The sequence below is a fragment of the Geospiza fortis genome, unplaced genomic scaffold (assembly GCF_000277835.1).
Source record: "Geospiza fortis unplaced genomic scaffold, GeoFor_1.0 scaffold206, whole genome shotgun sequence".
In the NCBI taxonomy this organism is placed as follows: Eukaryota; Metazoa; Chordata; class Aves; order Passeriformes; family Thraupidae; genus Geospiza; species Geospiza fortis.
This window is the reverse complement of record NW_005054311.1, coordinates 9,618,511-9,630,900: the sequence shown is the minus strand read 5'-3', so window position 1 is coordinate 9,630,900 and position 12,390 is coordinate 9,618,511. Positions and strand designations below refer to the sequence as shown.

General features: G+C 43.8%; 1 long non-coding RNA gene across 1 annotated transcript in view; it reads left to right on the top strand.

Annotated features, from left to right (window-relative positions):
* Positions 1–1,360, top strand: part of LOC115947718 — an 8,228-nt gene extending 6,868 nt beyond the window's left edge. Inside the window, exon 3 of the long non-coding RNA XR_004081572.1 lies at positions 1,257–1,360. This is a non-coding gene — a long non-coding RNA (uncharacterized LOC115947718). The remainder of the gene's footprint in view (positions 1–1,256) is intronic.
* Positions 1,361–12,390: the final 11,030 nt, after the last annotated feature.

Sequence of the window (12,390 nt, the reverse complement as noted above, 5' to 3'; positions counted from 1 at the left end):
AGGAATGGCAGGAGGGACAGCAGGGATTCACAGGACACCTGGGGTTTGCTTATCTTGTGGGGTTATTCCTTTCAGTAGCCCCAGGCAGATGCATAGGAGTAGCAGAGGAGTCAGGTAGTGAGCAATTAGGGAGCCTAAACCCACGGTGCAGCAAGCCTGACATCCTAGAAGAGCAAATTTCAGTTTCCTTGAGTAACACCTTTTTTTGTTTCCCTGGCGGTCTTTTTTCCTGTTTGTCTTCACTCGGGAGGAAAATAATGCAGAATGTGATTCTTCTTGCTAAGACAACTCGTGGTGCACTAGACAAGCTGACCACACATCTGCAATTGCTGACCAGGATATCTGTTTTATTCTGAACCTGGAGAGGAGTTTGGAAAGCATCAGCCTGCCTTTATTTCTTTTGCTTTTCCTTTCACACCCTGCACCATTCTGTCCATAATAAACCCAGAAATCACACGCTCTGGAGCAGTGCAACAACGAAGTGTGCGCGCGATCTCATTCTGTATAAACCCTTTTACTTGAAAATTAAACTTTAATTGAAAAATAGGTCTCTGAAGAAATCCCCAGCCAGTGTCTACCCAATTACAGCAATGTAGCTGTTACAATGGAAAGCTGTTAATGTTAGCTGCAGTCCATGTGGTATGTGGAATATGTTTCAGATTTAACATCAGCATTCAAGGCCATGACTATGTTTTGATGCTCCAAGCAGGAGATTTTATGCATTTAACATCAATTTTATGCATTATAGATCTTGCTGTACCTGAGCAAGGAAGTAACCATATGATTCTGTGTTATTCATTCTGAATTAACTGTGAACAAAATATTTGCATCAACTATTCATACAGTGACTGCTTTTGTTATGTGTCTCTAGGAAGCAACTAAGTGACTCGGTGTCTTATTTGATTGGCTTTTAAGCAGAAGGCTTTGCAGGTACTCTAAGCCAGGAAAAGAAAGCGCTTGGTCTGGTAGCCGCATTGACTCCCTGACAAAACCCCACATTACTGCTCACATCAGTGTGGTGGAGGCAGCTTCATCTGTGATCTCTTGTTTGTCTCTTGAGCGAAATGAAGCTAACATGCTGAGAGCTGTCTTCGGCTAGTCACACTTTGGCATGTATGGTTGTTTTTGTGGTCATAAAATTTTGAGTGGTGTAGAGCAGCAAGTGTGTTAGAATGATACCTGATAACAATGCTGCATCTTTACGATGTGTCAGGCACTGTCTGATAAATCCTCTTGCTTTCCTTTCTCTTCCTCAGGATGTTTTAACTTCCAGAGGAAACACTGATTTTTAATGTAGAGGTGGGGGTGCAACCACTCAGCATATGCCAGGAGCAATGTCATACCCCGAATTAAAGCAATCCATAAGGTAAGCAGGGGCTGTAGCAACATGGGGGCTTTTCAAAACAACCGTAGGCACCTTTTTTACATTTTGCTATTTCCAGGCCAGTTGGAAATTAAAAAAAAATAAAAATTGAAAACAATTTAGCCATCAGCACCTGGATGTTCATGGCACTTCCCACCCTCACCCCCCCTGAAATTTCATGAGATTTTAATATGCATATTTAGAGAGCTCCATTGCTGCAGCTCCGAAGTGGCTGTTACAATATTGATGTTGTTTTACACAGTCAGTTGTAAGTTATAGTCCAAAGGATAGGTTTAGGGCAAGATATAAAAACAGGATGTAACTGAGTGATTTAGAAGGAAGAAGGGAGGAACTTCCAGGAAATGGCATTGCTTTGCTCCTTTGTAGGAGCAAAAGGAGGCAAAGACTGAGTCCAAAGGTGAAGATCAGAGCAGGAGAAATATGAGTGGGTAGGAAAGTAGGCACATTTTTGCTCAGAAGGGTTGTGAAAACATTGTCCACAATTAGTTTGGGGCCACAAAGATTGTTTTTCAAAGCTGCTCATTCTGTGAAGAAAACCAGTTGCCATAATGTGCAGACAACCTTCTAGACAAATGAATGGAAAACAGCTCAGTGATGGTGATGCAGGATCACAGAAATAACCTTGCTTCCTGCTATGGGTAGAAGGATGTGTTCAGGTACAATCACAGGTTAGGGAATGAGTAAATTGGGCTATCCCTCAGTTCTGCTGTTTATTTCTGGGAAATTCATCAGTTTCTCATTCTTTCCTATTCACAACAAGCAAAAGCCCCCCTTGCTCTCACACTGGCTGAACATTTTCCAGCTTTAATGCCGCGCTAATGCTCTGCTGTATGCTGCAGCAGGTCCACTTGCAGTGGTCACAGCTTCCTTTGGGCTTACAAGGACAGGAAAGCAAAACATTGCCTGAGCCTTTTCAGTAAGATGAGTCTCACAGATAGAGAGCCAGCATGGGAGTCACCTTAGGCATAATCTCCCAACCCCTTTTTTGTATGCATGAAGGTGTTTTGGAGTAAAGTGTTCCTCTGTTGATTTTTTCTTCTAGAAGATAGGCAGGGATGCTTTTTTTCAGAGGGAAGTGACAAAGAAAACTGTTGTACTTTCTTTTCCAAAGTACTTGTGAAAGTGTTCTTTTTTAATGCTGAGGTGTGTGCTTTTAGAACTTTGGCATTTTAGATGTACAAGAGCAGAACAGGTCCTTTTCATTGGGAGGGAGGTCATGATAACTTGGGAAGTGCAAAGGCTGCTTCTTCCACACCATGTCTGCAGTGCTCTCAGAATGTCAGAAGCGGAGCTGCGTGTATCTGGAGTTTTCCAGCCATCCACATATGCACTTAGATGCTGCTGACTTGTCTCTCATCTTCCCCCTCCATATTCCTGCCAAGTGGAAATGTCTTGCAGTTGTCTCATGCACGGATCAGTCCATGCTGTAGGTTTCCAGCACAAAGCAGTCTGTGACAGGCGGTGCCGTGCGATCACTGCAGGCAGCCTGACTTCACATTAAATGCAATTCTTTCCATAATTCTTGTTGCTTATTAACGCATTGGAGGCCTGATCCTGATTCCTTTGAAGGCAGTGACACAGCTCCCACTGAACATAGCGGGAGGCGAAGGGCAGCCTTTGCTGCTTGACACAAACAAAACGTTATGGTACTGGAGTTGCTTGCGAAACATAAACACAGCGGTCCTTAAAAGTGGCATTCTCTTCTTCCCCCTAATTTTCTCTTTTTAAAGCTATACCTCCCAATTACGGTGTAATTTAAAAAAAAAATCTATGGAGCTGTTCTCTCCTGGGCCTGGAACATGGCCCCCCAGGCACCCACAGCTGGGCAGGTGGTGCCTCTGTGGTCAATGGCTGTGCGTGGAGCCTGGCTGAGGACCGCATCTCCTTCCTTCTCTGGTGCTACCACGAGAGAGCTGCACCTCTGCTCTCGCTCCTCAGCATCCCCTTCATCCCTCAGTGCCCCCAGCCCTCCTTTGCACCCCTGGGGTTTGCTTTTTGGGTGGGCAGCCTGCCTGCCTGGTGTTGCAATCACCTCCTGCAGGCAGAACTGGGGCTGTAACGTGAGCGAGCCCGCAGCCCCGAAAGCTGCCTGCCTGCCTCGCTTGGGTTTCAGCCTGCCACCACCTCACCTATCGAGCTAAATTTCCCATTACAACTTGAATTTAAATATTCTAATAAATTTGTTTTAGAAACTCTTACAGCTCCCTTGTGCCATTTGCAGGGAAACACTCTCTGGGTTTTTTCTGGGAGATGGAGATTTCTTTGTGCTTGGGGTGACTGATTGAATTTTACCTGCGCTAAATTATATTTGCACATTCTAGTAATTGCAAAGGGCCACACAGAGAAACAAAGCATTGACTGCCGTTGTACTGGGATTTCCCAGATGTATAATTTCAAATTGATATGAAAAAAACCCTTGCAATGCATTAATAATAGCAGAAAATGTAACTCGGTTGGCCAACAGTGAACAGAGGCTTTTTTTCCTGAGCTGCAAAACAAGCTATAGACCTCAGGTGACTAGCATTTATTGTTAGAATGGGTTTTCTATCGCATTCCTTCTGAAATATGAAATAAAGATTTATACTGAACAACTTTGTTGTATATAACAGATCTGGATCATACCTGGGAAGCAGTGTGGGTTTCTTTTATTTTTTTTTAAAGTGAAAGCAAAAGGCTTTTGTCTAATTTAAAGGCACTTTTTGGTTATTGAGTCTTCTGGCAGGTCACCTGTCCTTTTTCCACAGCTCAATATTATCTCATGTTTGGAATAATGACATTGAAAAAGAAATCTTTGGCAAACAGCACATACTTTTCAAGTCATGTCAGAGTGAACCAAGAATGAGAGGGAATGATACTCAATGGAGTACCAGTGGGGTACTTACATATTTATTAATAAAGCATGAAGATTAGCTTTTTAAATGTGTAGGCTTTTAAAAAGTGTCAGTTTTCCCAGTCTCCACAATATCAGAGGAGACCAAAAGCCTAATAATAATAATAATAATAATAATAATAATAATAATGCATGTAACACGTCATAATAAAGTGTTAGATGCATACAGCTCTGTCTAGCTAACTGTAAGGTTGTCTCTCATAGGCCTGGAACATACATGTGTGTTGAGCATAAATAATCAACTGAAATTATGCCAGGGGAAGAAGGTGGCAGGCTTGGACAGAAATGGACACAAAAATTATGAGCATATCAGTCTGAAGAGGAGCCTCAATGTCTGGCCAAGCAGTGGTGGTGCTTTCTAAAGGAAGACAGGTCACTAACAAACCTTAGCCTTGGGATATCATTGCTTTGGGGTTGGATTTGCACCCTGGTGGGGCCAGTCTCTGTCCTCCATGGAGCACACTATGAGCAGCTGCTTAACATCTCTTTTATGGGCATTCCCAGTGCGTATTGCCAGCCAGCATCACATCACTGCAGTCCTCCCTGGAGTTTACAAAGGCAACACTGCAGCCTGGCTGATGGGATGTTTTTCCAGACAGGACCCTGTCTAAAAGGCTGCTCCAAGGGGTGTTACCTCTCCTGCCCACTGCAGCTTTCCAAAGGTGGCCACTGCTGTGCAGCAGATCTTGGGCTGGTTGGTGCTGCTGCTCCAGTGCAGCCAGGACCAAGCTGGATCTCTATTTCTCATGAAGGGTATGCTCTGTTCTCTTGAGCTGTGTTGCATTTTTCTAGCACAACGCTACCAGAAGCAATAACAAAACTCTATTATCACCCCCATTTTTAATGCTGTGAGCAATTTTAACTGGAAGACACCTCCTTGTCTGTGCCTTATAAACACTTCTGCCTTTCCACTCAAACGCTGGGAGTACACAGCTCAACTATTGCTGCCTTCATGCTTTTGCAAATTTTAATGCATTATTAATAATTTTGTAACATATTTCTTCAAGCTCTTTAGCAGCAAATGTTATTTCAGTGCTGCCTCTGATAAGAGTCTTAGTCACCATGTGCACTATTTCCAAGCTACCACACAACCTGAGCTTTTAATTTGTTCCCCCTGTTCAAACACAGGAAGGACCTTCTGAGAATAATATTCCTCATTATCTGATTGCTTTTGTGAATCATTTCCTGTGTTTCTAGGTATGCTTATCATCATATCATAGACAGTACAGATGGGAGACCTATTAACTAATCTAGTGCACGCTCCCCCTCTTACCCTCACGATGAGACATCATTTAATTTGTGGAACATATTCCCGTCCAGATAAATCCATATTTGTGCTTGGGAAAAAAAAAAAAAAAAAAAGATGCCAGGAAAAAACCCACCAAAAAAAATCCCCACCAAAGAAGATGTTTCCATAATTGCTGAAGAGAACAATCTGTTACTTGTCTCAGGTCACCTCTGCCTATCCACAAAGGCATTTGCAAAAGCAGGGTCCAGAAGGGTGACCAGGGGAGATTCTGGCTGGAGTAAGAGGGTCTTGCTCCCTCTCTTGCCTTTGCTGTAGGGTGCACAAGGAAAAAGACCCAATTAGCTGAAAATTGCTAGCAGGTAAATGATCTTTACTGTGGGCCCAGAAGCTGCCAGATGATGGTGTAAGGAGAAGCTGAGAGGTAGTAGCAAAAGGATCTGAGAAGAAAAGGAGATTGACAATTTCTGACTGAAAACGTGTTTGTTGAAAAATAGTGAGCTGACAAAACTGAAATACTTCAGAATAACATTTCAACTTTTTCAGAATGTCCTGATTTTTCATAAAAAACGTGAAATAGAAAATGCCTATATAATTTTCTGCAAGTGTTAACATTTTTTCAATTGACAAATCAATTTTTTCTCTCAATTTTATAATTGGATCCTATTTTATTTCCACCAAAATTCTGAAGAGGTAAAAACAGAAAAAGTGTGTGGGAGGAAACGATGCTGGCACTTTTTTCTCCTTTTTTTTTAATACATTCTTTCTGGAAAAAAAAAGATAAAAAGATGGGGAGTATAATTATTGCCTCATGCTCTCCCCCAGGAAAAAGAAAAAAAAGAAAAGCTTTGTACCTTTATATTTCAAAATGTTGTGTTCAGACACTGCATAAGATTCTCAAGCAGGACTAAAATCTTTTGTTTCTTTTTAATACCATGTATTCATGCACATATTGGTATGTATTATATGTAATCTAATAAGTATATGCAGTCCTTAATAATGGCAGAGACAAATTGCCTTATGAATGGTTGTTCATACCCCATCTTCTGTTGAACAGGAGTGAAGAGGAGTTTGTCTGCCCTCCTCAGAAAGTGAGGGGAGGCAAAAATGCCCCAGTGCCCTGGGGCTGCCGCAGGGTGTCCAGTGGGGCTGGGGGGAGAGCCACCTCTGTGATCCCTCTGTCTGGGAGTGGCCAGTTTCAGACTAGCTGCAAAGATAATTCTGTGGGGTTGGGGTGATGTTCCTGTCATTCAGGCAGTTACCAGGGTGAGAGTCCATCTGTCTGTCTGTAATGTGTGGGAGCTGAATGAGTGTCAGGAGGAGGGCACCGGGATGGCTTGGTTGAGATGGCAGTGCTTTTGCTAAACTGGTTGCTGTTGCTTGGTAAGGAAGCAAAACAGGATTAAAAAATGTATACTGGTGAAGTCTGGCCACTCAGTGCTTCACGAGAGAGGAATCCTTCTTAAGGCCAATGCTGCAACATCTTCAAGTCATTACTTACAGGGAGAAAAAAACCTGTCATTTTTGAGGTGTATTTTTCTTCCTGGAAGCTTTAGAGTTCCATATTTCAGACAAATGAACTATTTTTAACAACCTGGTGCATGAGCCTGCAGATTCTATACATGGTGGCCACAGATCCAATGAAAGGAAAGGGTGCTGGCCCATCACTGTGTTTCTCCAGCTCCAAGCATTTTGTCACATCTAGTCTGCTCCAGCGTATCAGTTTTTGTAGTCAGGGGACAAAGGGGAACCATCAGTCTCAGATAACTGGCTTTGCTACATCCTAAAGGGTAGTGCCCATTTTATTCTGTCTTGTCTGTAGCTCAAAAGCCCACCTGCAGACCTCTTCCTGTTCTCTGCTGACATCTCTGTGCTATTTCCCTTGTGGATGTGCCTCCTGCTTGCTCGTTACCAGTGCAGAACCCCTTTCCACACACCCCATGTCCATGCTGCCAGCCTGGCGTGGGCAGCCTGGTCACAGCTCAGCCAAGGCCAGGGTTATCCCCATGGGGCATTGTCAGGGCAGTGGGGAGTGGGTGGCCCTGGCAGGAGCACCCCAGGATGGGGAGAGGATGACTGCCAGCTCCAGCAGTGCCATGGCACGGTGGGGACATGGGAAGCAGCTTGGTACAAAGCCGAGGAGTGGAAGGAGGCAGGCAGTGCTCCAAGGGGTGGGAGGGAAATCTCCTGTTAACCAAGAAATTCTTTGTTATGAAATAACATTTCCCCATCTTGGCCAGATGCAGATGATAGACAAAATGATATTTGTAAAACGATATTTATCTCTGGTGATGGCTTCTCCTAGGTCAGGGAAAAAACTGAGTATTGCAAGGATAAAGGGAGGACAAGGGGGAAAGAGAAGGGAAAGCAGTGCCAGTAGTGAGGTTTAGCCTGCAAATCTCTGTGGCTGGCAGTGACTACTGCAGCCACAGCTACAGTGAGAATACATTGCACTTTTTTGTTGACTTTTCAGTTTTTTAATTACCAGCAAGTTGGTAATGGCATGCAGAATCAGATTCTGCTTCCTTTCACACTCCAGACACTCATGTTTTGACCACAGGGCCATAAAATTATCAAAGGAAAATATTATTGGCTGTAACCACCTCAGTAATATTTTTACAACTCCTGATTGACCACAAATCTATATTTAATAAGAAAAACAAAGCAAACACACACCCCATTCACTTAAGCTAGTGCTATACATTTAACTGGGGAAACACATTCATTTTATAGGGAGGCATGAATTGCAGACCGTGCCTAGGAAAATATGCTTATTATATCCATGACTGGAAAAAAATATAAATTTTCCTTTTTAGGTATTTTCATAAGTTGTCTCAGGCTTTATCAGCTCAACTGGCCTCCTGATAAATTATTGCAAATATTGTGCTCTACATACTCATTGTAGTGGCACATTAGAGAGACACTTTTATGTTTTGAGTATCTTACACAACATAATTCAGAAATTAAGTCTTGACTGGCTTAAAAATCACCTCTTCAGGGATTTGGATTCCTGAGGAAGCATAACACAGCCTGAAAGAGTCTTGTCTTCTCCTCTCAGATTTCAAGACAGGGAGACCCTTCTTTTCATGCTTCTAGAGGGCTGTTAAGGAAAACCGAGATAGCTTTGAACACTGAGGAAAACACTTGCAGCCACTGGGAAGATACTCTGAGGTAGAACAGGGGCTTATGGCTCCTGTCAGGACCTTCGAAAGAAAATATATTCCCTGCAGAGTTAGCCTGGGCCTGGACGCTGAACTGCTTGGTTCCCACTCAATCACCTACAGGCACTTGGCTTTATAGAGGGTGCAGCCCTGATGATCTCAAGGTGGCAAGAGCAGGAGTGTCCGTGGGGGTGTTTCACTGTGAGGTTGGGCCCTTGCTGGGTCTGGATGCAGGAGGGCTCCCTGCTGCCAGCATGCCCACCTGGTGGCATGCCTGCCATGCCTCCTCCTTGCCCCTGCCTACACAAAGCATGCTGCTCCTGGCTGTGTGGAAGCAGAGTGTACAGAGCAGGAGCAGGAGAAGGAGGGCATTTCCACCATGGTGATCAGAGGAGGTAGGGGCAGCTTGCTGCAGTGAGGAGGTGTGTGCTGGAGACTGCATGGAAAGGGCTATCCTTGGCCACAGCTGGGGCTGCGCACCCTGCAGGTTTCCTGGCTGTGGACTGGAGTGTCTGAATCAGGGTGAATGACACAAAGCATGGTGCAATTCTCGCCTGATGCAGAGATGTGTGCACAGGGAACTGCTCTGGACACCCTGGAGAAGTTATGGCAGCTGTCTATGTCACACCACACACACAAGGAAGGCTGTGCCAGCCCAGAGCTAAGTTCATTCAGGTCACATCTATGGCTAGGAAATGTAATGTTGACAAGTTAAGAGCACCTTGCAATTATTTTTGCTGCCAATATACCTGAAGTTATAGGAGCCACACATAGCAGCTGGCAGGAGGTGGCATTTGTCTCCCAAGTGTCCACAATTTGCTTCTGCCCAGGCAAGAATCTGTGATCACTGAAAAGGATGCTGCTGCATCATTGCACAGTGCTGGGTCAGCCCCTGGATAGCAGTATGGAATCCAGTGTCCTGGACAGATGGATGTCTCCATGGACTTGCAGGAGCCTTATTTCTAACAGTTCATTTGCTCATTGCATACTCTGGGTGGATTTCAGGAATCCAAATCACCTTCCACCAAAAGAAAAGTTGCATGCTAGAAAAATACAGCAGTAGATGCAACCTATACATCTACTTAGAAGGTGAGCAGGACTCTGGCATACCAGATCTTGCACAGAGGATCAGATTTTCTATGGGAATGTGTCTGCCAGTAGCCACTTTGATATCACAGCCTCTCTTCTATTGCTAGAGGTCTGTGTCCAGGTGAGTGGTGCTGATGAGGACTCTAGGTACATTCATATCTTTGCAGGGCCAGAGCCCCTGGGTTGCCTGATAGGTCTCCCTCCAGCTGGGAGAGAAATCAGCAAGAGGAGTGTGACAGTACAGCACTGGAACCAGTAAAGGAGCTCATGCTGGGATTTGTCACGCACTGGCCATCCCAGACAATTGCCTTGGCAGGTGCTGCACTCTCATCCCCTGCTGCTGTTCCTCTTATGGACAATCCATCCATTTATTCTCCATTTGCCTGCTTCTGTCACTGTCTCCCCTTGTCCTGGGCCTCCTTTTCCTTCCAGCAGATGATCTGCTGGTCTGATGGGTCCCTCTGAAACCAGGTCACTTCTGTGTCTTGTGGGATGATGTTTCTGCCACAGCTTATGTGAGAGTATTTCTCTGCCGAGTCAGAAGGCCCAGCTAAAGGAGTGGAAAATCATATTGCTGTTTTCTGCCTGCATGCAGGAAAAATGAAATCTCTCTCATTTTTCATTCTGTAGCACAGCAAAGCCAAAAGTTGCTACTTTTATCTAAAGCTATGCACATAACTAACTTTTCAGTTGGCTGGCTGCATAGCAATATTGGAGGGGAAAAGTCTTCTTGGTCTGAAGAAACTTTTTCTCTTCTTAGGCAAATAGAAAAAAAATCTGAAAAATTTAATTTGTGGCCAAGTGAAACATTTCATTTGACTTAAATGTTTTCTTCACTATAAAATGAGAATTCACACCATTTTCTTTTTATGAAGGAAACCAAAATTTTTCTGTTTTGGATAGAGTCAAAATTTTCCAGTAAACAGTACTCCATGCTTAACTTTTATCTATGGAATATGCTTCAATCCTTACTCTCTTCCTTGCTTTTGGGACTTTGGCTTGACAGGAGCTCAGTGAAGACTCCAACAGGAGGAATGCAGCTCCCTCCTGAAGCAGGAACCAAACATGAGAAATGCACGTGAACCTCCCTCCCCCTGGATATCTTGTTGCGTGCCTTTGAACAATTTAACTCTGTGAATAAAATCACCTTGTAAAGTGTAAGGGGAGTGTATGACAGAAACAAAATTAAAGGCACATGTTTATGAACAGCTCCTGGTCCTTCCTCAGTTTATGTGCTGAAAATATTTTTGTGCTCTGTTTCATGACTTGGACAGTGTTAAAAGCACTGAAGCACTTTTATTCACACATCATCAAGTTGTAGGAAGAAAATAAAAAATAACAGTGCCAGCAACTTTGATACCGTATATGTGACAAGTACTCTGATGCAATTTAAAAAGTGCTGTAAACTATTTCTTGCTGGACCTTGCAATTAACCACCAAGACAAGCCCAGCACTTCCTATTGCTAAAAATCAGAATACCTGAATAACAGAGGCCTCTGAATATGTCCTTTGAAGACCAAGTGTTGTGCCCTCTGATGAGAATTTTACTCCACCCCACATTTAAGATCATCTGCACTTAGTACCTCTTAAAACAATATTTTCATGCTTTGTCATTTCATAAAGGCCAAAGGAGCTCAGCTGCTGCAACTTTTCCCAAGGTATGTTACTGTGATATACTGTGCCATAAATGCTACATACAAATGTGTACAAATGCCTGCTATGAGGAAAGGCTGAGAGAGCGGATTGTTCAGCCCAGAGAAGAGAAGACTCTGGGGAGAGTCTTTGAGTACCTAAAGGGATACAAGAAGGATGGAAGGGACTTTTTCCAAAGGCAGTAGTGATAGGACAAACGGGACTGGGTTTAAGCTAGAAGAGGACAGGTTTAGATTAGATATTAGGAAGAAATTCTTGAGTATGAGGGTGGTGAGGGACTAAAACAGATTGCCCTGAGAAGTGGTGGATGCCAAATCCCTGGGAACATTCAAGGCCAGGGTGGACAGGACTCGGAGAAACCTGATCTAGTTGAGGATGTCCTTGCCCATGACAGGCAGTTTGGACTCGGTGACCTTCCAACTCAAGTTCACTTCCAACCCAAAGCATTCTATGATTCTATTTGAATATAAAGGTCTTCTTCATGGTGAGAGCCACAAATGATCTCATAGTTGAATCTGGTTTCCCACTGGAATCTTGTTTCTCTTCTTCAAATGCACGTGTGGCCATCCAAGAGATTTTCCTTGTCCCAGCCTGCTGGGGACCAAACCACACAGTGGACTCAGAACATACCTGTTGTGCACGGACATAGGCTGCAGTCCCTGTACCCAGCTCCCCTTGACACCGCCTGCACTGCATCTCTGTGAGATCAATAAAATGGAAATGTCATCTCTTCATCATCACGAAGGCGAGGTTGGTATTAAGTTTCAGCAGTCGATGTTTGCAGCGACAGAAATTGATACACGTTCCTTGCGTTATTGCAAGGCTCGAAGCTGTTTGCAGCTGTGTCTTTATCAGAAATTCTTGCCTCTCTGCCTCTGTCAAAGGCTTCTAAATTACTTTATATTTGTAGCTTTTGAGCAGCTGGGTGTCTCTGCTCATATCCTTTAATTTGTTGGAATGTAGCAAC